This window comes from Pelodiscus sinensis, chromosome 1 (assembly GCF_049634645.1).
Source record: "Pelodiscus sinensis isolate JC-2024 chromosome 1, ASM4963464v1, whole genome shotgun sequence".
NCBI classification, from domain to species: domain Eukaryota; kingdom Metazoa; phylum Chordata; order Testudines; family Trionychidae; genus Pelodiscus; species Pelodiscus sinensis.
Genome location: NC_134711.1, coordinates 117292056 through 117318211, shown reverse-complemented (window position 1 = coordinate 117318211; position 26156 = coordinate 117292056). Strand labels below are relative to the sequence as shown.

The window sequence follows — 26156 nt, the reverse complement described above, 5'->3', positions numbered from 1 at the left end:
AATGAATGAATGAATGAATGAATGAAACTCAATGAAATGTCATCTCAATCTTCTAGAATGATATTGCCAATATCAAAGGGGGCCTGGACCAAATTCTTATACTTGTGTGAGTAATATCATTAACTTCATATAATCTCACTGTGTTCATATGGGTAAAACAAACAAGATTTTGACTCCCCTAGAATGAAAAACAAACTAAAATAATTATAAAAAGATACATACTGGCATGTGCATGGATATGCATATTGAAAGCACAATAAAAACTCCCAGTATAAACGTGCTAGCTAGGCTTCAAATACCAAAAAAGATTGGTCCAAAGTTGTTTCTGAATTATAGTGAGCTCTAAAAAGAGCTTAAACCAATTAACTGTTTTTATACTCTTTGTATTTTAAAAATGGCCAAAGAGATTTCTTTGAAAATGTATTACAAAAAAAAAAAATCACTTCCAGAATTAAACCTTTTGTGGGAAGCCTTGCCTTCAAGCTAAATTTAATGGTTGAGCTATAAAGCACTGAAAATTTTCATAAAGGGGTTCATAAAGAAACATTAACTGACCCTGAACCTGAAGAGGTCTAGCAAGCTCTGCTATAATAAACACAGGGTCTAGTTAATTTTCACTTAAGGGGTGTCTGACATTTGAGTTAGATGTGGTTACTTTATGTTCACTTTAACCAAATGTGTCCAATAGATGTAAATGATAAGCATCTGCATACACGTCTCTGGAAGTTATGGGTAGGTCTAAATTAGATTGAAACTCATTAGAGCAGCAGTTATGTCTTACCATGTGTTTGCACAGTGTCTAGCACAGCTGAGCAGTGGAGCCCTGCATTACCTACACTGGCCCACTTCTGTGCCTTCTAGGCCTCAGAAACACATACCATTGGAGGGCACACACAGTTCAAATCTAAAGTGAATGCACTGGTAGAATGTTACACTGGAGACTCAGTTACAACTGTCTCTCCTTTCTGATCCTTATCTAGGGAAATGCCAGAATCCAGGCCACAATCTATCCTATTTGATTTAGTAATTTAGTCATGTTAATAGTTTAGTAGTGGTTTCCATCATTATTTGAATTAATTAGCTATAGCTGCGTATCTATCTATCTATCTATCTATCTATCTATCTATCTATCTATCTATCTATCTATCTATCTATCTATCGTCTCTTTCTGCTCTTCATTTGTATATCGTAGAATCATTGAACTGGAAGGGACCTCAAGAGGTCATCAAGTCCAGTTCCCTGCCCTCATGGCAGGACCAGCCACCATCCAGATCATCCCTAATATATGTCTGTCTAACCTGCTCTTAAATATTTCCAGAGATGAAGATTCCACAATCTCCCTAGGCAATTTATTCCAGTGTTTAACCACCCTGACAGGTAGGAAGTTTTTCCTAATGTCCAACCTAAACCTCCCTTGCTGCAGTTTAAGAGAAATATGAGAGAAAGAAAAGAAATCCTAGATTACTGGTGTAGTTTTATCTGAATCCACTTAGGCATCAGCTCTGCTCTTATGATATACTTCTAGCACTGCATCACCATTTCTCCCACGGTTGTGTTCTTGGTTGCTTCAGCATCAGTATTCATCCATAACAGTGAGGCAAAACATCATCTAGGTCAGTGCCTCATCTTGACCAGTGAGGGATGCTCTTGTACTAAAAGACTATCACTTGAAGGCCTAGAATATCATCGCCTTTACCCTCACCCAATCACAGACTCACATTCCACTGGCTGCAGCCTACAGCTCCCATCCTACAGTACTTCTAATGTAGTTAGTTAGAAAAGAGATTTTTTTTTTAAATCATGTTTATTTTTTTCATTATATATCTTAATATAAGTATGAATTAGCTCCCAAGTGCAATCAGAGGCTCAGGAAAGTAGTAACAGATATTTGTCACAGTCATGGCTATATTTAGCAAGCTATTGCTTAAGTGTAAAAGTTAGTTATACTTTAACTATGAAATAGAAGAACAAAAATCATATTCTTTCATTTTAGGTTGTTTGCTGAACACTATTCTTCCTTTCTTCATTTGCAACGGTGAGTTGTTCTACCCTTGTGCTTTTTGTCTTTATTTGGTTATCAGTATTACATTGTGGGATTAACAATGACTCTTGTTTTAAAAATACTTTGCAGATTAATGCAATTCATCCCTATGGAATCTTTAATTCATAAAAGTATTGATGAAATGTAGGGTAGATGTACTCAACTCTTCGTCATAATATTCCTATTATGCACATGCTAGGGCGCGCATAATGAATGACCCTTAGTGCAAACAACTCAGACACTGAGTTAGTGATTACTATAAGGGATCTCTTTGAGGTGTGTATTTCTGTTTCTTTGGTATATGACTCATTAAACCCATTCAGTGTGAGTACTATTTACACTGCTTGCTGTGTTAGTGGCTTGTGTCTGAATCCTTGTACTCAACCTGAAAGGTATTTTGTCTACATTTAAAGGAAGGCTTTAAGTGCCCAAACCACTCCTACATTTTTCATTTTAAACCACATTTTGAAGCTAGAGGTTTTTTATATGAAGAGAAAAGTGACCGTTAGTGTTTATAGATGTTGCTTTGAGCTAACCCAGCTTCTGTCCACAGGAAACAAACTGTTGATCAGTTCTCCCTTCCCAAATTCTTCAACATCCTGAGTTACTCAGAATGAAAGTGTTCTCAGTGCTGCTATTTTCTAAAAGAGTAAGGTGTCTGTAAATTATAGTTGCGCAGATCACACTCCTTTTTATCTTATCCCAATGTCCATGTTCATCATGATGCCAAACACCTTAATCCAAATTATATAAATAATAGATAGCCAATTTTTTTTGAATTGATCAATCTGTTGTGGTAACAATATCATTGCTTTATCATAAAAAATGCTTAGATCAGCCTATGACTTTGACACCAGCAGTATCCATTTAATTGACATTTTTTTGAACTTTCTTCTACTATCTTTGTCATGATTGCCAGGAAACACATCCAGTGCCATGGATTTAAGTTATCCTAATGTATGGGTGTGTCAGCTGTAAGTAGCATCTGGTGCTCTGTATTTTATTCACCGTGGGTAACAACTAGGTGCTGATGTTTGCTACAATTCACTTCCTTGGTGTGGTCTTCCTCAGGATGCATACCACTACCCCATTTCAATGAAGCTGTTAAACGAGTTTTTCTTACTTTCATTATAAGTTTAAAAAATAGATGCAGTTTTTAGTTCAATATTTATCTCTTAAAGAAATCCTTGAAATGAAAATGAGGAGAGTGTGGCATGGTTAGAGCAGATGACTACTGGTTGGACATCTCTTATCTGGCCCGCTTAGGAGTTGATCAATCTTGAACCAGGGAATTTGCCAGACTAGAGATGGTTCCCTGCCACAGCCCCAAGACGGACTCTGCCGGTTGGGGGCAGGAGATGGAAAATGGGGGGACTACTTCCAGCCCCTGTTGGGCTGCCTGTTGGATTGCTGGCCCTGCTGCCACTGCCCTGGCCTTACTGCCTACTCTGGCCCCACGCTGCCGCAGGTTGCTGGGGCTGTCACCAGCCTGCCAAGAGCACAGGCTCCTGCCCTGTAGCAGCCCACAAGCTCTGGCCCCTCTTCCGCGGTCTGCCTGAGGCTCTTGCCCCAGCCTTCTACTGCTACGGGCTATTGCCAGCCCAATCCTGCGCTGCTGGGAGCAGCCCCAACATGGTCTCAGTGCTGCAGGCTGTTGAAGGCTGCTAGGGACTGTTGCTGGCTCCAGCCCCACAGCTGCAGGCCCCAGGCCCAGCCTCTGCTCCATCCCACTGCTTTAGTCCAGCCCCTCCTGGATGGCCCTGCTGCCACTAGGCTGCCAGGGTTCTCTGAGCCAGGAACTTCTATGGCCCTGCTGGACCATGGATATTGCGCCACTAGAGAATTCTGGTTTTGGGTGGTGCAACCTGTAGAACTCAGGAGATGGGAGTTTTATTCCCATCTCTGGTGTTGGTACAGTACTGTGACTGGTTTCACATCATTTGAGGTGAATTTTTTTGCTGACATACCTTCTGTATCACCTCACTGACCCTGATCAAGCATCTTAAAGCAGGCAGAGCCTATCCCCTGAGGGATACCTTCTGTTCCTTTTCCTCTAGGATTAGGCACATCAATCTCAGTTCAATTTCTTTTAGGACCCTTGGTCACTCAGTTTCACATAACTAACTACATTTAAAGTGCAGAGCTGCAGTGGTCCTGGAGCTGGCACAAGCTGGGACTGTCCCGGTTCACACCGTCCCCAGGACTGCTATGGCTCTGCCTCCTCTGTCCCCACGGCACCATGGAGACAGGCCTGGGGGGAACCAGCTTTTAAGATGGCTCCTCCCAGCACCAGCTCCTGCTTTCCCCCCTTGCTGCCTCTAAGCAGAGGCAGTGCAGGTGGGGAGTGGGAGCGGGGGAGCGAATAGTCAAGTAGTCACTCAACTACCTGATAAGCCTATGTTTATTGGGTAGTCGACTACTCAACCAGTCACTTACATCCCTAGCGCAAAGTATTATTATTTGTTATGTATCCCAACAGAATATTATCCTATGGCCTTTTGATAACTGGGACTATTGTTTGCTGGACATGTATCTGTTGGTAGAGTTGTCTTACATATTGAAATGAGAATATTGATGGGTTTTGTGATACCTAAAAAAAAGAAATTCCTACTTTTTTCCGATAAAATGTTTGGACTATATAAAAAGCAATATACAATAACTAAGTAATAATAGTAGTAGTTTTATGTGTTATAAGTATTTTTATTATTATGGCTTACTTATTTCTACACAAAGGACTGAAATAAGACAATTTGGGGGTACCATAATGAAAACTCTACAGAAAAACACGTGTGTACTTGAAACAAATTTGTCAGTCAGGATTATTGCATTGGAGAACAATTAGAACTTCATTGAGAACACAATACTTTGTGGAATGTTAACAAACCAAGAGCAGGGGAAAAATCTGTCCTCCCCTCACAAATGTTTGTTTTATGTTTTATCAGTTCATTCATAAAGAACTTCCAACATTTTTGGAAAAATCTTTTTTTATAAGTTAAAGCCTCTCCTATTATCTCTAACGTATATTGTCCAACCCACTTTTCTGCTGAAGTTAGTTTACATGGACAGTAGTGGGATTAACATCATTACGAGGGTACTGTTTACAACAATGACTTGTTCTTGCACCATGTCGCCTATGTGTTAACATCAAACAAGAGTTTCCTTAAAAATTTGCATGCTCCTTGTTTCATGTTCCACATCCATGTGTGAACTTTCTCAGAATGATCAATGGAAGCAATATCCCCCTTCCCTCTCCATTCATGCTGGTGTTCTCCTCACTCTGTCTTAGCCCGGTGTATTACTGCATCCCAGGACTTATTTCACATGGACAGAGTTGTTTTAGATCAGGTTCCAGCTTACTCCATAGGCACAAAATAACTTTTCAGGATTTATTTATAAAGCTGGTCTGAAAAACTAACCAAACATTTTTATATCCAAATGTGCAGAGTCATTGACATTGAAGCATTTCATGGAGACAGTTTAATTTCAATGTCATTCCAGTGGAAGCCAGGCAGGTTTCCATCAGAAACCTGCTTGATTTCTTGCCAGCTCCCCTACCTGGTTCCTCTGCAGTATGCTTGCCAGATTGCCTTTCCGTCAGAGACCATAGGTTTTCCAGGGTCTGTGGCTCCAAAGTGGCTTGCCAGACAGACAGCCTTGGAGCTAGGGTCCATCCCCTTTCAAGGAGAATTTCCAATGTTTTAGTTTTGTTCCAGATCAGAATGAAACCAAATTTGAAATACTGAAATGTTCCAAATCATGTTTCTTCAACAAGCTTTATATGTTACCCTGTCCTATATATACAGTGTGTGTTCCTGCCATTAATACTGTTGAAACAGAAGTACAATATGTATTGTGGCAAAGCTCCAGCTATTCCCCAATGGGTCTCACACTACTGGCTGATAGTGTTAGTCTCAGAGGTTCACTGTGGCCCTTCACACAGCTTCTTTCCCTCTACTAGTAAGGAGTCACAGCCTGATAAGCCATATACTTCACAGGCTAGTTCATAAGTCTGGAGTCCTGATCTCCCTTCTCAAGACAGAGGTTGAGATGTTGTGGGGAGGTTGGGGAGAACCTGGGCCTGCTCACTATACTCCAGGGTCTGGCCCAGGGACCCTTGGCAGCAGCAACAGGCAACTATGGAAACTAAATTACCCAGCCTATTATTTATTTAACTAGCCAATTAGCCCATCATAAAACGGGATTTTCAGGTCTCTCCTCCACATCCTATTCCCTTCCTATCTCAGTCTTCTCTCCTGAGCCTCAGGTCTCTCACTCTGTCTCTCTCTCTCTCCCCTTCTCCTATTGCCTCCCCCCCACCAGTTCTCCTCCATCTCCTTTCTCTCTCTCCGTCTCTCTTTCTCTTCTCCCCCTCCTGCCTCTCATTCTGTCTTGTCCTCCTCCTCCTGCCTCTCACTCTCTCTTTCTCTTCTCCTCCTCCTCCTGCATGGGGAGCGCGGAGCCCAAACGGCTGTTTGCGCCGCTTGCTCCCGCATGGCAGCCCAGCTGAGCAGCTGCCTATGAGCTCCAGCTGCCCCCTGCACCGTTTCCCTTCACCCCAGCACTGATCCTGTAGCCTCCCAGTTGTCCTTCCCTTCCCCCCACCCCTCCCACCCTCCTCCTGGCCAGGGTCTGTTCATGGTCAGGGTGTGGGGCCTGGAGCCGCTATCATGCCACACGTCACCGCCCCGCCCCCCCTTCGCCTCCCACCATGGTGCTCAGCTGACTTCTGTGCCACTCAGCCAGGCCACCGCGGGGGAACAAGCAGAGCAAGCGGTCGTTTTGGGCTCCCCTGTAGTGGCCCAGCTGAGCAGCGCAAAAGTGAGCCAAGTGCCATGGCGGGAGGCAACAGTGCCCCCCAGAGGGAACAGCCAGCATTTCAGCATTACAGTTACAGACATTGGGCTACTATATATATGATTGTCTAACAGGAGCACTTAGAGGTAGAACTCCAGGATCAGGGCCATCTCTTGCTAAGCACTGTACATGCATATGCCAAAAAGAAGTCCTTGCCCTAAAAAGTTTGCAGTCTAAAACAAGAGATGACAGATGGATACAGAAAAAGGTTAAGAATTAGAGCTGAGCAAATAGTGCATAGCAAATAACTGTTCATGTTATGCTCTAATCTGTTCATCAGATATCTGCAAGTGGATCACAGTTTCCTCAGCTGTATCCATTATAAAAAATTACTCAATGAATATGGTTGTGAATGGTTTTTTTTACTCTTTAATGATATTGCAGCTATTCACCATGAATATGGTATTCACAATTTGAACATTTATTTTTGTCAGTAGTTACGTAAGTCACATGGTATGGTCTCCATCCCCTTATTGGACAACTATAACTTTTATTGAGAGGAGGGCTAGAAGAAGGGGTGTGTGTGTATGTGTGTGTGTAACTTTCCCTTCAGCCCCCAGCATACATGAGGGAGTTTGGGAAGGAATTTCCCCTTCTGAGGCAGAATCCGTTCCTAGCCACCCTCCATACAAAACTTCCTTTTTTACCACTGTTTATATTATTCCATTGTCAAGGAACCTTCGAGGCAAGGGCACTAGGTTCTTGCATTCTCAGAAGAGACAGCACAGGAAGGAGTTATACGAGCAACCCTAAATACCCCCTCTAGTCTGCAATGTGAAAACTATCAGTTCTTCTGCCTCTTTTCTCGTAGAGGCAGCACAGTCTTACCCCTACACAGAATATGCAGCTGCATAGGTCAAATGAAAAACTGGAGCACCACTGAGCCTTAGTGTCCACCCACCCACCTCTTCCTATCCCTGCTCTCTGGCTCTGCTTCCTCAGGAGAGGTTCTAGTTAACTTAAAAGTGAAAAAGCCTGCCAGACCTATGAGCAGACATTGTACCTGTGAAAGAGCCATCCAAGTGGTAATGAAGCCATTTAACAGGCATTTGCCAACCCCAGGTATATCCTGTCAGTTTCTGAATTTACTGTGTTCGTTGACAGGACCCTGGTTTAAAATTTGCTTTAAAAATATTTCATGAATGTGTTCTTGAAGAGTATAAAATCACCTCTCTAAAAATTGTCATCCCTCTGCCCTCCCTTCCCCCGCAGCTACCATTGGGCAGAGGGGCACCAGTTTAATCGTCCTGCGTAGGGTAGGGCCTCATAAATCCTTAGGACATCTTTGTAAAGAGGCCCCCTTTTTGCAAGTATTGTACAATGTATTTATGTTTGTAAGTCTCTAGTACTGTCAGAGAAGAGAGAGTTATCCTGCCTTTCGGTAAACAGTAATATAGCAGTGGCTAATATATTAGAAAGCAGGTTACTCTTCTAGAACACTCCCTGGATGCCAGTGTCTGACATTCTCTTTACTTTTTTCATGACATTCCTTTTTTATTTTGCATTTTCCACCACTGAGTAATATGCAGCCCCACGCCTCCGGCACAGAAAAACCTGATGAAAGTGAACATATAAGAAAAATATTAGGGGCCTGTCTCTTCATATGCAGACATAATGCCCATTGACACTAATGGGAATTATGTATGTTTGGAAGAAGAGTATGGACCCTTTACTTAATAGAGCCCTTAATATGTTTTAGTGAGCAATAGAGGTATTCTAAATATCATGAACCCCAGAGGAGATGGGGAAACAGCCTGTGGCACTGATGAGCTGGATTCATTGCTTTGAGGTGGATGGCTTTTCAGGAATATCCCAGCTTCTCTTTCTCCAGTGGAAGTGGCCGTACGTGTATTGATCATTTACACTAATGAGGAAAAGACAAAGAAGATGGACATAAAATTGGAAAGTGAAACCAGAAAATACAATCCAAATTGTCAGATTGTCACACACAAAAAAGTCCAGGCTAAGGTTATTTTATATATAAAGAGTATGTCTGTCTTTTATTATAAATCCAGCCTAGCCCTGCTTTACATTGTGTTCTGTTTTATGAAAGTAAAATGTGAAAATCTACTGATAAGCCAAACTGGTTTAAAAAAAACTCTTTATAGCATCTCAGAGCTCTTTTTGATTATTATTTTTAACCTTGATTGAGTTATAATACTGAACATATGTATCCTTGGCCTTAATCACCTTGTCGAGTTAAACTGTATTTTCAACTTCATTTACATGACACATGATCTAATGCTAGAGAACAACAATACCATTGTAGTGCTAATTGAAAACTCTGAGCCAAGAGCCAGAAGAAACCACTGGTCTGATTGCTGAGGGTCCCAGGGAAAGGGATTTATTCCCACACCTGCAGTTGTTCCATAACACTAACATTGTTACCAACATCTGGATCTAATCAGCACAGAGGCCTTGATATGCTGCTCCTGTGGCACATAAATTTAGCATTATATTCATTTTAAGGCCCCCTTTTTCAGTTTTTTAAAGACAAGATAGATTCATGGCTCCACAGAGTCTAACAAAGTAGAAACCACAAACAGAGTAAGTTACTGCCAGGTTTCTTAGACCTTACCTACCTAGTACAGCCCACTTAAATAATGGCATTTTATGCTCAGTTCTGGCTTTCAAAAATGTGTCTCCACAGAATGCAGTAATCATCAGAAAATCTATATTTAAGGTAAAAAGCAAATACTCTGAAGGTGAGCCAATCTGCATATATCAGGTTTTATTGTGGCATCCAAGATGTATCAACCCCTAAAATGGATGCTCTGTGGTAGTAGTTCAAGCAGTTAAGAGCCAAACTGTCAGTTATGTTTAGAATGGGTTTTGAATGTGCATCCCAGTGAGGGAATTGACAAGACACAGTAGTAAAAAAATGGTCTTTTTGAAAAACTATGTAGTAGCCTTTCTAAATGTGAGCAAATAACCTGGTACTTCTAGTTCAGAATAGCATAGTTTCACCGTCCACACTTTTGAGACTCAATTTTACTTTGCCAGCCCACAAAATATAGCTGTGATATGGCTCCTTTGTACAGTATTGCCTTACATCCAAAGAAGAATGGGGAATGCTAAGGCAAGATTCTACTCTCACACATGCAAGGCAGATCTCAATTCTGATACCAAATGTTGCTCAACCTAACATTATGGAATTCCCAGGGCAGTGCCTCAGGTATGAAACATAGGCTAAGTTAACACTGTGCTGGTTTTGTGCAAGAAATATGCAAATGAGGCTAAGTGTGAAATATCGCTGAGCCTCATTTGCATAATTAATGAGCAGCTGCTTTTTGTGCAAAGCTTTTGCGCAAAAAGGAGCTGTCTACACAGCTCCTTCTTGTGCAGAAGCCTCCCCATGGCGCAAGAGCCATTCTTCCGCATTTTTTTCAGGAAGAACAGCTCTTGCACAAGAGGGGGGTTTTGCGCAAAAACCTCTTGTGCAAAAAGCGGACGCTAATTAATTATGCAAATGAGGCTCGGCGATATTCCACGCTTCGCCTCGTTTGCATATTTCTTGCGCAAAACCTGCGAAGTGTAGGCATAGCCCTAGTCTAGTAGTGGACAGGACGCTGCACTGCTATGCAACAAACATGGGATCAATTCCCACATTACCTACGATGCCTGTGTGGGAAATGTACTCCCTTTCCTAAAAGAGCTCTTTTAAAGATAAAAAACCATTCAGGATTGGGAAGTGCTCTCGTGATGAGGGCCAGATAGAATGAAAGATCTGTGCATGAAAAAAAAAGTAAAATATCAGGACTGAAATCTGTAATGTGAATCTAAGAGCAAAATGTTACCCTTCATTGTTGTAGGAAACATATTATTCACGCCAGGAGCAGATGACCATTTTGCGGGGCTCAGGGCAGCACAATTTCACGGGGCCCCTGTCAGGGGGTTCACACCCCAGTGTGCCTCAGTGCCCCCTGACTGTCCTCATATAGCCCCTCTCAGGGCAGAATACAGTCTGTATGGGTTGCTCATCATAGGCATTTGGGCTTATCTCCGCGGCCCCGCTTACCTAAGCCAGGCTGTAACCTGCCTAGAAGCCCAGGCCTTGCCTCCGGCCCCTCGTCAGGGTAGCCTTAGCTGGCCTTCTCCCAGCCCTTGCTGGCTATCCCCAGCGGGTCTCCCTCCTGGGAGCTCCTGCTTCCTCCACAGTCAGCCCCACTCTGGCCTCTCTCTCCTCCTCCTTGAGCAACCTGGGCTTCTCTATATATACGTGCCAGCTGTGCTCATACTCACCCTAATGGGTTCAGCTGGCTTCTACCAGCCACTCGTGCAGTCCTGGATCTTTGCCAGCTGGGCTCTCTCTAGTCCTCACTAGCTCCCGCTGGTCTCCTTTCTGCTAGCCCCGGCTCCGGGCAGGAGTCCTGGTGTTAAAGGGCCAGTGCAGGGCAGGCGCCCTGTCACAGCCCCACTTTGCCACGGCGCATGCGCGGGGCTTCTTGAAGCGTGGGACCCAGGGCGGCCACCCCGCTCACCCTGCCCTATATTTGCCCCTGATTCATGCAAACATGTTCCTTGGCTATATTTTCATTGGAAACATTTAATATTACTACAGGACAAATTGGGATATGAAATGGCTATTTTTTCCCTGACAGTTTTCACTTATAATGTGGCTCTAATGTCTGGAAATGATAAATGTAGTTACACTGAGAAAGAGGGAGGCTGTTCTGAGCCCTAGGAGTTTCTAAATTCTGATTTGGGCTCTGACACTGATTTTCTGAGGCATTCTGACTTAACCTCTTTGCCTTGGTTCCCAAAACTGTACACTAGAGAACTACTTATTATACTGGGATATTATGAAGATTGTTTAGTTAACGGTGGAAGAGGGAAAAGTGCTGTATGAGTGCAAAGCATTATTATTTGTATCACTTTCTTGAAGATATTTATGTCATTGGCTAAATGTAGGATTTCAAAGGCAGCTTCCACCTTGCTATTCAGAGAATGCCATCAACTTCACAAGGAGCAATGTTTATGATACAAAGCCTGAGGGTGCGTCTAGATGGGGAAGATTTTGCACAAAAGCGTCTGCTTTTGCGCAAAAGCTTGCCAGCTTTTTAAACTGGCCGCTTGAATTTGCGCACGAGCACTGACTTTATAATTCACAAAATCAGTGCTTTTTGCGCAAATACTTTCACACTCCCACTCGGGAAAAAGCCCTCTTGTGCAAGAATACTTGCTCAAGAGGGCCAGTGTAGACAGGGAAGAACTATTTTGCGCAAAAAACCCCAATGACTAAAATGGTGATCGGGGCTTTCTTGTGCAAAATCGCGTCTAGACTGGCCACGGATGCTTTTGCGCAAAATCACTTTTTGCGCAAAAGCATCCGTGCCAATCTAGATGCGCTTTTGTGGAAATACTTTTAAAAGAAAAACTTTTCTGTGAAAAGTATTTCCACAAAATTATGCCAGTCTAGATGCATCCTGAATGTATTTAAACTACACAAACTCATCAGTTTCAGTGGACTTGTATGGACATGACTGAGACTGGAATTTTAAAACTAAGGGAAAAGTGGAATAGAGGAAGGGTCATAGATTGGAAAGCAACATACTGGGCCAGATTCCCAGTTGATGTAAATTAGCATAGGTCCATTGACTTTAGCTGCAGCAATTGACACCAGCTGATGATCTGATTCATTGTATATGTTCATGCACAATCTGTCAACCAGTTTATTTTAGAAATATATTTTGGCACTAGAGAATGGCTTTGGAATTATGCCAGTTTATTGGCTTTGAAGGGTTTCCAGCAGCAAAGGAAATTTTTTGGGCCCTATTTTGCCCCAGTTATGTGGGTCATTGGGAAGATGTTCTCTCCAATCTCTCTTCAAACCTCATTAACTTGTCAGTTCTACAGTAGTTTGGCTTGGCTGACCATGTACATCCAGCACCCGTAGCCAGGGTACTACTTCCCCCATATCGGCAAAAAAGAGTTATGTTTTAGGGGTCTAGGAATGACAATCCTAGGAGAACCGTGAAGTAGAATTGTTAGAGAGGGTCAATTTGTATGATTTCTCATTCTTATTTTATTCATCACAGTCAAAATGAAGATCCTGCAGCACCATTTTCTGTTCCCCCGACTAACTTTGTGTCTAGAATGAGTAATTTAAATTCCAATATATGAGGCCTAACCATAAGCTCCATACTCAGATAAAACTCCCTCAAAATCAATAGGAGTTGGGCTTAAGTACGAAATAGGAGTGCAGGATTTGGGCACCTGGTTGTGTGAAAGACACTCACTGTAGTAATTTCATTTTTTAACTTATCTGCATTTCTGTGTTATTGAAAGTGGTATATCCATGAATTAAATGTAAATGAAATAACTGATTTGTCCATTTTGATAGGCCTTTGCTCCTAGGGTGCGTCTGTTTACAAGAGAGCCCAACAAAGTTAAGGAAAATTGAAGAGGTCACAACAGTGCGGTTGATACAGTTTCTTTCACACAACCTCTGAGGCACCCAAATGTTTCAATTTTGTGCTAAACATAATAAAAAGTGGCATAAACATGTAACCTATTCTCATAACATAATTAACAATATTTAAGATGTATTGAGCTATTATATAATCAAAGTGCTTTACAAACTCATATTAAGACTGTATTATTGGGAATCATCAAATCCTATTAATACAGATACAAGCAAGATATAGGGAATCACATTAGAGAAATTCAAATTGAAGATCCTATCAGAAAAAACACAGCTCATAAATGAAAATAGTACCATACACTGAGCAGAATAAACGAATGAAACACAATCTACTGGAATTTCCCAATTATGTATATTTTAATGTGGGAAATGCAATAATATGATCAAATACTAAATATGTTATATCTTAATCAAAACCCGCTTACTGTGTTTTTTTGCAGTTCTCTGTAATGTGATATCAATAGATCTCTTGGGCTTTTTAGGGGGGTTTTTTTAGTTCAAAGTATGGCTTATTAATATTACGACTTTTTTATCCAGAAATCATTTTGCATAAAAAATGTACTATTTCAAATTTAACATATATTTGAAGTAGAAATGGACACTGGACAGAATGCCATAACAAATGAAATGTCTAGGTTGCAAAAATGAAGAAATAAAATTAGGCAAAAATTCACATAAATTGGTGTGATGCTTTCCTACAGTTGTAATATAGAGGGTCCACAGGTAAGTCCCAACACTGCAGTTCCTACCTGTAATTGACTTCAGTAAGGGTATGTCTACATTACCCCGCTAGTGTGAACTAGCGGGGTAATGTATGCATACCGAACGTGCAAATGAAGCCCGGGATTTGAATTTCCCGGGCTTTATTTGCATAAGCCGGCTGGCGCCATTTTTAAATGCCGGCTTGTTCGAACCCCGTGCCGCGCGGCTACACGCGGCATGGGCTAGATAGTTCGGACTAGCAAGCCATTCCGAACTATCTGTACACCTTGTTCCACGAGGCGTACAGATAGTTCGGAATGGCTTGCTAGTCCGAACTATCTAGCCCGTGCCGCGTGTAGCCGCGCGGCACGGGGTTCGAACAAGCCGGCATTTAAAAATGGCGCCGGCCGGCTTATGCAAATAAAGCCCGGGAAATTCAAATCCCGGGCTTCATTTGCACGTTCGGTATGCATACATTACCCCGCTAGTTCGCACTAGCGGGGTAGTGTAGACATACCCTAAGATTCTGCTGGGTGAAGTAATTATCCCACATGGAACTGATTGCAGGATTGGAGAACTTTCTAGAATTGGTCAAAATTATTCATTGTGATTAAGTTATCCAATTACTTCTGGGTTTTTTTTATACTTGTGAATCATTTCTAAACTCTGCCTAATGTCTCTGACTCTACCTGTGGTTTGCAAGAAGTCTACAAATAGTTAATGGGAAGAAATTGCAGCCTACACATGTTGTTTATAAGTGGTGCACTTTACTAGCTCACTGTGTGTGATGTTCACAGAATGTGATTGTCCAGCTAAATAACATGACATAGTTTCTGCTTCTTTAGAGAATGATTGAAATTGTTTAAGCAGGAGAATTAGGAATAAAAATAAAAATCAAGCTTGAACAATGAACAGTGAATACCTTCATGCAATGATTAATACAGGTTGGGATTATCAAAGGGACCTTAGCAAGTTAGGTGCCCAACTCCCATTGTGTCAGGATCTTGGGTGAAGGTGAGCAGAGCTAGTTGCAGGAGCTAGGAACTGAAGCCAGGGGTCAGTGTTGGAGTCAAGCTGAGCATCAGAGCCAGAGTCAGGAATCAAGCATAAGGTCAATAGCAAATATCAGAGTTTGTGCTGGGGTTCCAGGAGTCAATCTAGAGTAAGGGTCCAAGTTGGGACCAATGTCAATACCAGGAGTTCAAAGACAGAGAAGAAAGGCAATCATGACAACTAACTGGAGATCCATTTTATTGCCTGGAAATGTCCTGGTATGCACCATGGGCTTATATAGGATCAAGGAGACAATCAGGGATCACTAAAATAACTAGTAATCGGATAACTCTTGGAAGAACTTCCTCTGGCATGAAGCCTCTGTGAATTGTGGGTCTCCGGGAGTGACCATATTAAAGTTGCTGTCAGTTGACAGTGTGAGGATGTTGGTTGCTAGGTATTCCTTGTTCAAATTAAGGATGTAAGTGACTAGTCGACTAGTCAACAACCCAATAAGCATAAGTACCAGGTAATCAAGTAGTGACTCATCTAGTTGTTCCTCCCCCTTGCTGCCTCTATTAAACACCCATTCCCCCAGCACCATCTCTATGGGGGAGCAGGGAAGACAGAAGACAGTGGGGAAGTGGCACGAGCAGAGACTTAAACACTCCCCCGCTCATGCTGGGTCCCGACTGCTGCACCTCTGCCTTTGAAATGTAGCAGGAGTCCCCCGGGGCTCTTGCTACAATTCAAAGGCAAAGGCACAGCAGTCGGGAACTAGGGCAAGAGGGAACTGCTTGAGTCCCCTGCTCACCCCGGGTTGCCCTCTGCTCTTCTGCCTTTCTGCCTTCCACAAGCAGCTCTTACTACTTTTAAAAGACAGAGGCACAGCTAGGATAACAAGTGACCCACCTCCCCCTTATCAACTAATTGAGTAGTCAATGGAAATTCCATCAACCACTCGATTAGATAATTAATCAAAATTTAACATCCCTAACTCAAATCCCTCTGATCCTTCCGTTGAGAGACAATGATTGTTGGCCATTAATTAACTTAGGCCTCTGAAAATCCCAGCCACAGTTAATATGACAGAAAGCCACCCCCCCAGATGTTCATATGGAAGAAAAATATGCATGAATGTTCAGAAATAATGACTTTTAAGGGGACAGACGTCAGTTGTTCAGTATTCAAACAAATGTGCTCACCACAGCTTTATGTGGTCGGTCCTTATCTAGTTGTCTGGAAGAAAAGGGGTTGTGGTTTCTTTTATAAATTTATGGATTTCCAGATCACAAAGGGATTATTGTGATCATCCAGTCTGATCCTCCCATATAATCATGGACATAGAACATCCCTAAAATAATTCCCAAAGCATATCTTTTAGAACAACATCCAATGTTGATGTAAAAATTACAAATGGTCTGGTAGCACTTTATAGACTAAGAAAACATGTAGGTGGTATCAGAGTTGTTGGAATTACAATTCATCCACAAATTCAGTTCTCACACTGATGGTCTCCTCAATTGAGATAACCGATGGCTGGGACATTATCAACCTAACATTCGAAGAAGCTCTTTTTCTGTGTAGATTCTTGCCTTAGTACCCTTCTTCTCTAATTGCTATCCTTTGATCCTTATCTGTTTCTTTTAACTATCCAATCTTTAGGTGCTTATAGATTACCAGTTCTGCCTATTTTGTTTTCCCTTTGATATTTTCATACCCTCTGCTCCTTGTTTCTCTCTCCCTTCCATTTCTTTTCCTTCTTGCCTCTCCCTTCTCCCCTATTTATTTTGGGTCTGCATACCCTCAACTCAAAACTCCGGTCATCTGAAGGAGTGGGCTGTGCCCACGGAAACTCATGATACCATCGACATGTTTTTTTAGTCTATTAAGTGCTACCAGACCATTTGTTGTTTTTAAAGTTTATCCTGTACAGACTAAGTTAGATACCCCCTGAAGCCAATGTAAAAATGGTCAGGGATGGAGACTCCACTATGATCTTTGTTAAGTTGTTCCAATGGTTAATTGTTCTCATTACTAAAAATTATTTCCAGTTTGAATTTGTCTTGCTTCAACTCTCAGCCATTGGATCCTGTTATACCTGCCTCTACTATGTATTATTAAATATTTGTTCCTCATGTAGATACTTACAGTTTGTCATCAAGTCACCTCTTAACCTTCTATCTATTAAGCCAGATAGGAGCAGGCCTGGCCAAAGAGTTTGTGGGGCCTAAGGCGGCATGCTGATGGTGGCACCCAGTTGGTGGATGCTCTAGTTTAACTCAAATCCAGTTGAAGGGTTGCAGAGACCAGCCCAGGCAGCACAAATCACTCACTGGATATATTCTACAACACCTCTAGATTTAAGAAAAATTTCAACTGGCATTTATTTCAGTGTCATCTGCCATGCTTTTACAGTTCACTATGATGTCTTTATACACTACCATAAAATTTCCAACAGAAGCCCCCAGTATGTATTAGTCCAAACCATGTGAGACCCCCCAGCTTGTATTAGAGAACCGGAGTTTATTTGACAGATCCGGTGTCTATTAAAACATCTGGTCAGTACTGCCAGAGTCTAACAGAGTAAAAGATTCATATTGAAGGTAAATGTTTTTGTTTTGGAGGTTATTGTATGATTTTCTGTAACTTGTGACCATTTTCAATATGATTGTAGATGATCATGTCAACTTTGTGTTTCAGTAGGCTGGTATAAGTTTACACCATGTGTGAGACCCCAGGTTCCCTCTCCCCATTCCTGTCCCTTATATGGGAGACCCCCCAATCATGTTACAGGATATGGGGGGTGGTTCTCTCAATGGAGCAGGGTTTCTCTTCCCCTCACTCTGACCAGGGCATCCCCCTAGGCGGGGATGATCCCAGACTGGAAATCTCTTTTGCCTGGACAGGACACCCCCTCCACGGGGCAGGCTCTGGCTGTAAGTGAGGGTCTGTTACAAGCAGTTGCAGGATGGGCCAGTGGCCATCTCTGTGTCTTCCCCTTTGCGGGGGCTGGAGCCCAGCACCTCCCCCTGGTACCTGAGGAAGGGAATGCCGGAGTTTGGGGTAGGGAGCTGGCAAAGTTTGGCTCTGTGGTTGACTGTACTGCACGGCTGGGCAGCTCCCAGCCAGGGCAGTGAGCAGGTGGGCAGGTGTCGGGCAGTGCAGGGTCCTGAGGTGTGAGGCCCAAGACAAAACTGCCTTGCTTGCCTTGCTCTAGGGCTGGGCCTGACTAGGAGCTCAATCATTATAAGACAGGTTTTCACTCTCATGGTTCTTCTCTGAATTTTGTTCCATTAATAAACATTCTTCCTGGTTTGTGGACATCAGAATTGGATTTAGTAGTGGTCACATCTGTGCCAACAGGCAGAGATAAAATAACCTCAAGATTTTGCTGTTTATGCATCTAAGGATCACATTAGCTCCTTTTGGCCATAGTGTCACATAGGGGGGTCATATTCAGCTGATTATCTGCCACAATTTTTTTGAAAGGCACTGCTTCCCAGAATAGAGTCCGCCATCCTGTAAGTATGGCCTACATACATTTAGATGTATTTGTATGAAAATGCATATTGTTAGCTTGCACCCATCTTACCAGGCGATCCTTATTGCTCTGAAATAATGATCTGTCTTCATTATTTACTACTCCTCCCAATTTTTGTGTCATGTACACACTTAATCTGTGCTGATTTGGGTTTTTCCCTCATAAAAATGTTAAATAGCATAAAGCCAAGAGCTGATCCCTGCAGGACCCCACTAGAAAAGACCCACTTGATGATGTTTCCCCATTTACATTTTGTGAGCTACTATATTTTTATCCATTTAACGTTTGCCATGTTAATTTTATATCTTTCTAGTTTTTTAAGCTAAATGTCATACTGGACTCAGTTGGTACCATTCAGAAATCTAATTACATGACATGAGCACTGTTACCTCTATTGATCACACTTGTAATCTCATACAAATATCAAGTGTGTGTGACAGGACCTATATTTCACAAACCCTACTTGTAGTAAAGGGGAAGAAGATGGAAAGTTTACCTATACAGAACAGGGGAGGAACAGGCAGGGGAGACCTGTGGGAAAGCCAAAAGGGTTGCTTGCCCCTCTCCTATAGCCTGGGTGGAAGAAGGACCCACCAGCATGCAGGAGTCAGAGCTTGAGTGTGGAATATGCTGAGTTGTGTGCTGTAAACAACTTCCACCTTTAGCAGGGAGTTTGTTTATAAACAAAGGCAAGATGATTAAAAGGCTTGTCATTAAATTAAAGATCATTAGATGCTCTTGAAAATATTCCCAGGCATCCAGTTACAACAGTGTTTTCCAAACTAAGGGCCGTGACCCAGTACCAAGCCATAGTGTGGTTGCCAGGGTGTTCTGCGCTCCCGGAGTGCCCATGTGGTGCCGGGTCCCCCAAGCCCTCGGCCAGCCTGGGCGGAGTCTGCAGCCAGATGTTCCGGCTCCCGGCAGAGTCCTAGCTAGGGGCTGCAGGAGGAGAAAGAGGGGAGAGCTGGCCACCAGAAGCAGCACTGGATGGGGGAATCGGGGCGGGGCAGGCCGGGGAGATTGGGGGGTCAGTGGAAGCAGGGCTGTTGGAGGTCATGAGGTCAGAGGTAGGGAGCTGGCCGGGGAAGATGGGGAAGGGGGGGAAGAAGCAGCTGCCGGAAGCAGGGCTGGACATGGGCAGTGGGGCTGGCCAAGGGAGATTGGAAGGAGAAGTTGGGGGAGAACTGGCTGTCCAGGAGGGGGTTGGGGGAAGTGGGGCTTGCCAGAGGCGCAGCAGAGGGAGCGGGTGTCACATTACCGAAATGGAGGGAAGCAGCCAGATCGCTGCTGCACCCCTAGGTGGGGGTGTTGGCCCCAGAAATTGGTATAAAAGGGAGCCATGTGGGGTATTGAATGGGGGCTTATTGTTTGTTAATCTTATGTACGTTATTTATGTGAGTATATAATGTCTATGTGTGTAGGTAGGAATCTGTAATCTGTGTGGAAGCTGAATATTTCTCTGAATGTGGTTAAGCATTGCTATGGACAGGCTAATTAGCCAGGCCCTGTAGGACAATGGCACTGGATGGGCCAAAGACACACCCAAAGAATGGGGGCTGTCACCTGAGAGCACCCAGCAGGGAAAATAGAGATTGGCCTCTGACCAGGTAACTTGCTGCATACAAGAAGAGGCTAGGAAGGAGGTATAAAGAGGACATGTGGTCGATGCCATTTTGTTCTCAGCTCAGCACTTCATCCCAGAGGCAGCATTGCAGGGATCGAAGAGCCAGGAAGACCTGTGAACCCATCCTGATGTTAGGATGTGCAACAAGAACTTTTAAACCAGCAGCTGTAACATCTCTGCTAGAGCCTGCATCGAGGACTGGGAGATTCGGTGCATGTAACGTAATATTCTTTAACAACCTTACTCTCATGCTTTTCTTTATTGTAATAATAAACCTTTAGATATATATTCTAAAGGATTGGCCCAGCGTGATTTGTGGGTGAGATCCAGAGGGTAAATTGACCAGAGATCTGTGGCTGGTTTCTTGGAACCAGACAGAACTTGTTCGGGGTAGGTGGGATTGGGTGCTAGGACCCCCCACCTGTGTATGAGGCCCGGGGCCATCTGAGGCATGGATATTGCTGGGGTGTCATAGGGGTTTTGCTCGGGAGGCTTCAGGCAGGTTGCTGAAGCGCTCTGTGGGACTGGTTTGTGGCCTGTTTGGAGAGGTCACCAGTCTGGGGGCTGTAAGGAGCCCCAGATTTGAGCAATTCGCCCTGAGCTGATGCCCTCAGTAGTGCCCAGACACGGCCCGTTCTGTCACAGCGGGGGAGGGAGGAAGGGAGTGAATCGGCTGGCGGGGAACAGGACTGACCCGGCCATAGGCAGATCTTGGGGCGGTGCCCCCTCCCCCCCGGCAAAACACGAGTTAGTCCGGCTCAGGGATTCTATTGTTCCCCCCCCCCCCCACACACACACCCTCGAGTAGTTACGAATTGTCTGGCTGGTAGACACACTCATGCAGCCTGAGCACATTTATCAGCCAGGCAGTTTGAAACTACAAACTGATACATCTAATAATAATACAACTTACCTACTGAGAAAATACCAGACATGTTATATGTCTGGTATTTTCTCAGTTTGTTTTTTATGTGTTTATATTTTTGGGCTGCAAAAAACAGTACTGAAATAAAAGGGTTCCAACTAAAGTAAAAAGTTTGGGAAACCCTGGTCTAACCAGCTTTCTGTCTGTCTTACAGTCCATTTATCCAATCCATATTCCTTAACTTGCTGGCAAGAATATTGTGGGTGACCATATCAAAAGCTTTGCTAAACCTGGAACTGGGGGTTTTGGGAGGACCAAAAACAACTTATTTGAATATTCATCATTTGCTTAATGAATATACAAATATGCAAATGAACATTACCGGTCCTCCAAAAGTTTGTGAATGGATTTACTGGTCCCCGTGTCAAAAAGTGTGGGAACCCCTGAGTTACAAGATAAGGAAACAAAGAGTAGGAATAAATGATCTATTTTTAGGCTGGAGAGAAGTAAATGAGTTGTCCCTCAGGGTCTGTACTGGTTTGGGATCCTGCTATTCCCAAATGATCTGCAAAAAGGGGTAAACAGTGAGGTGGTAAAGTGTACAGATGATATAAAATTACTCAAGATAGGTAAGTCCAAAACCGACTGCAAAGAGTTAAAAAGGGATCTCACAAAACTGGGTGACTTGGCAACAAAATGGCAGATGAAATTCAGTGTTAAATGCCAAGTAATGCATATGGTAAAATATGATCCCAACAATACATACAAAACAATGGTGCCTAAATTAGCTACTACACATTAGCTGTTACTCATCAAGAAAGAGATGTTGGAATCATTTTCAGTTCTCTGGAAAGATAGTGCTTCCAGATACAAATATATAAGAATTCTTCTCATTGTGCCTGTATTATCCTGAATTCATTCTCAAGCTTCATAATAGGGATGTTAAAAAGTGGATAATTGTGTAACCATGTAACGCTCAGCAGTTACACAATTACATGCAGCCACAGGACGGGGTGGCTGCCAGCTCCCTGGGATCTGTTGTGTGCTGGAAGCCGGCTTTTAAGACAGCTCCCAGCACACACCATCTCCTGTCTGCCGCTCTGCTCTCAGGGAGCCGCCTGCACTACTGGCTGCTGGATCATTTATTCCCAGAGCCAGGTGGGTCAGGAGCCTGCATATTAACAGTAACGGATAAGCCCAGGCTTATTGGTTGTCCATTTAAACAGTGATACTTTTACATCCCTACTTCATAATCTCTAGTCATCAATGGGAGTGATGCCACTGAATAATGTAGCTATCTTTAATGTGCAGGTCATAGCAAGGGTTACGGCCCTCCCTTTAGCTGCTGCCCCCTTTGTTAGAATTGGGCCATGTAAGCATCAGGGAAAAGAACATTGCCCTTCCAGCTAACCGGAAGGGGATGGGGTTATTTATATCCTAGGCAGTAATGTAGAAACTCTCTGTTACTATGAATGGGCTGGCAGCAACCACCATCTCATCCTTAAGGCACATCTACACTCACCGCACTGGAAATCAACATTCGATTTAGCGGGTTTGATTTAGACCCATAAATTGAACACTGAGGGCAGCTCCAGCAAGCACCTATACTCCTCGTAATTGCAAGGAGGGAAGCTGAGGGGAGCATTTGCTCCTGTCAGCCTCCTGCTGTGTGGTCACCGTCACACTCAGTTTAAGGTAAGCTGACTCTAGCTATGTGTTCCACACTGCTGGAGTTGCATACCTTAAGCCAACCTTCCAGGTCTGCTGTAGACTTGGCCTTAGTAGCTAAGAAAGCACCCTTCATGATCCACTGTAAGCATTGTTAGTTACCTTTTCTCCTTGGGAGCTAAGAAGGAATTTTTCTCTCCGCTGCATGATTGGATGATGCAGGATGGGGTTCTTTTCCACTGTGTTAAGGTTCTAATATCAATATTTAGTAAGCACCATTTTGGCAGGTGTCTGGTATGAAAAGATATGGTTATTGGGTAAAAAGATTTGAAGGAAAACATCCCTTAGGAAAGCTGTTGTGCAGAGGGCAGGGGGTGCCTTTATTTGGTACAGCAAGATGTCAACCCTCTCTTCCTTCTTTAGCCTCTTTCAGCCCTCTTACGAGGGAAGGCAGTGGGGTCCCAGCAATGGGATGAATGGAATTAAATTGGGATGGGATTATATGGAAACAAGGAAATGATTTAACAAGGAATTATATAGGAAGATACAGCTGAAAGAGAACCTACTGCAGAAGATTATACAACAGAAGATACAGCTATTTGGACGTATCTGAAGAATGAACGATGAGCAAAAAGTTAAGACCCCGGTATTCGACATAATGGATGGTCGGAATAGGAGAGACAGACTCCAAAGAGAATGGGCAGATGATATAGTAGATTGGTGCGGAGCTAGTCTACAGAAACTAAGGCACTCTGCGCTGGACAGGGAAAGATGGAAGGAAATAGTGAGGGAGGCACTGGACACCAACGGGCGCTGAGCCCATGGTTGTTGATGATGATGATGAGTGGGGTCTCAGCAATGGGATGATTGGAACTAAGTTGGGGTTGGATTATATGGAAGCAAGGAAATTATGATGACCTATACTGTACAATTTATTTCCAGGTACTCCCAGATATTTTAAGTGAATAAAGTTGCAGCCTAATTGAACTACATCCATTGGTTCCTGAAGTTTTCCTGGAGTGGACAAAGTGCACGACCCTGATTTTTGCAGGTATTCAACCAGTTCTAGTCTTTGCATAAAATCACAGAGGTTACTACTCTAAAACAGACCAATGATCAATATATTCTGGCATCCATCCTCTTTCACTGAAGTGCAAAACTCCCCTAATGTACCTAATTGCACAATACTACTTTATTTAGTGCAGCACTATTGTTGACTGAATGGAAGTTTGCTAGAACACAAAGTGGTAATTTGTCTTAATTAGCAATGTAGATCAATCTTGTGTAAAATCCCATGTTTTCAAACAGAAAGTGTGATTAAAACCTGAAAGGCCATTATTAATCAAATCATCTCAATACTATGTTTGTATATTATTTGAACATTGTGTATAATGTATAAATGCTGGCAAATCTATTATATTGATAGAAACAGAAGAAAGAAAATGCTTCCATGTGGTAATAATTCTTAAATCTGTTATGTGCTAGCTCAAAGAGCTCATGCATCAGAGCTTTCATTATGATGGATTTTAGCAAATGCTACATACTATTACAGCCATCTTATTACGTAGCAGTTTTACTTGCATCATCTCTCTAATTACTACATAAAATTATGGTTCTTAGACAGCTGTTCACAACAGGATCTTCTTTGAAAAAAATTTTTTTTTGCTTCAAAATGTTATAATAAATAGGTTTCCGCCTTCTTCTTTTGTAATTTAACTTCCAATTTTGTGCTAGTAATATTATCCTAACCCTGGTACAGCAACTTACTTCTTTGCAAGAGCACAGAAGGAGAATTCCTTTTTTCCCCCTTGAATGTGAATGTTCCTGGTGTAGCTTAAAAACTTCCATAAATCAATAAAGTAATTGCTGCATAATGACCTATTGTTAGTGAGCGTGCCCAGAATGATGTCATTGGGGGGTAATGGAGCTACTGAATCAAAAAAAATGGCAGCTGTTTCCAATTTATTTGAGAGTCAGTTGGACAGAAAATTAAATAAACACATAGACAAGCAGGACAAGGGCAAGTCCTTGCATTATTCTTATGATAGTTTTAATTCAATCGCAGAACTCAGCAGGCAGCTGATATTATGGCCCAGAGTTTCATTAATTGCCTGTCTCCTATCTCAGTCAGACTACACATGCTCATTTCATCATTTTAAGCTTTTGTGACTTGGATTTAAAAAAGACCCAATGAAACAAAGATGAAACTCTTTTATTCTCCTCCATCCTCCTTCAACCTTCTCCCCCTTCCCCCATTGCAGCATAGCAGGCCATCAAGGAGACATATTAATAAAGAGGAATTTTCATTTCTTCTTCCATCTGGCTCCATGGTGCTTTACCCTCCTTTCCACAGGATACACAGCAGAATTTTATTTTATTTAATCACTCACATGTCTTTTGGGAAGCCCCCTAGAGTTTCATATTCACTAGGGAGGAGAAAAAAAGTGCCACCCAGCTCCCTACTCTTTCTGTTGTGACTAGAAGCTTTGATGTGCTCTTTTGAAGTTACTGGCTTGAGGCTGCATTAGAGAAGCATCAAATGTAGCCTTAGCAGTGAGCGTGGAAGCTGGTAACCTGTAGTGGTTGCATACTGAGCTGCATGAGCACTTACTGTTTACAAGGTAGCAAATGCTAGGGACCATAATAGCAAGTCCCACATTGTGGCAGATTCACTTGTTTTTTGCAGAACACTATCCTCCATCACCTACTGGTAATTTATTCAGAATGCATCAGTGGGCATAATGATTTTCACTCCTTAAAGCTCCCATTGCACCCTTATTTAGGCACTCACACATGTACCTCTGAAACAGCAGATACAGCCAAACCCAGCGTAACTTGGGGAAGGTGTGGATCTGGATCTGTACTCAACATTTAAGGTCAATCTGAGTAAAATGTATCTGAATTAAAACACTGGATCTACATCTCTTTTAAACCACAAAGAAGATTGGATCCAAATCTGAACTTCATAGCTGGGGCTCACCTGTGCTTCATCATTTAAATTATGGGTGAGAATTAAGAGATTTGTTCTTTGTTTTTCAGAGTCCTCATATTGCCGTCTCTTCACATCTGTGTAACTTAGCGTGTGTTTTTAAGGTTTCTGGGTTTTGCTTTACAGTACTACAGTTGATTGTTATTATCTGCATTGAATGAAATATCCAGGATTGTCTTGCATTTGTCTCCAAGCTGGGGGAATGCCTTTCCATGTTACCATTACACCTCTTTTAAGACAAAACTTAAACTCTTCCTTTTCTCTGACTATTTTAATTCTGTTCTATGTTACACAATTTGATTGTACAGCACCCTTTGTTACATGTCAAAGGTGACTTATAAATCAATAAATAATAGTAATAATTAAAATAGTCTTATGCAACAGCGATCTAGGTGGAAAAACTGGGTTATTCCATTAACCTTTTACCTCTGGAGACTAGAATTTCAAATTTG

At 42.6% G+C, this 26156-nt stretch overlaps 1 long non-coding RNA gene across 2 annotated transcripts in view; it reads left to right on the top strand.

Annotated features, from left to right (window-relative positions):
* Window positions 1–1610: 1610 nt before the first annotated feature.
* The window catches only part of LOC112545499 (uncharacterized), a 117094-nt gene continuing 92548 nt past the window's right edge, over window positions 1611–26156 (top strand). For both annotated transcript variants that reach the window (XR_012895965.1, XR_012895962.1), the window contains exons 1-2: window positions 1611–2035; window positions 23658–23766. This is a non-coding gene — a long non-coding RNA (uncharacterized LOC112545499). The remainder of the gene's footprint in view (window positions 2036–23657; window positions 23767–26156) is intronic.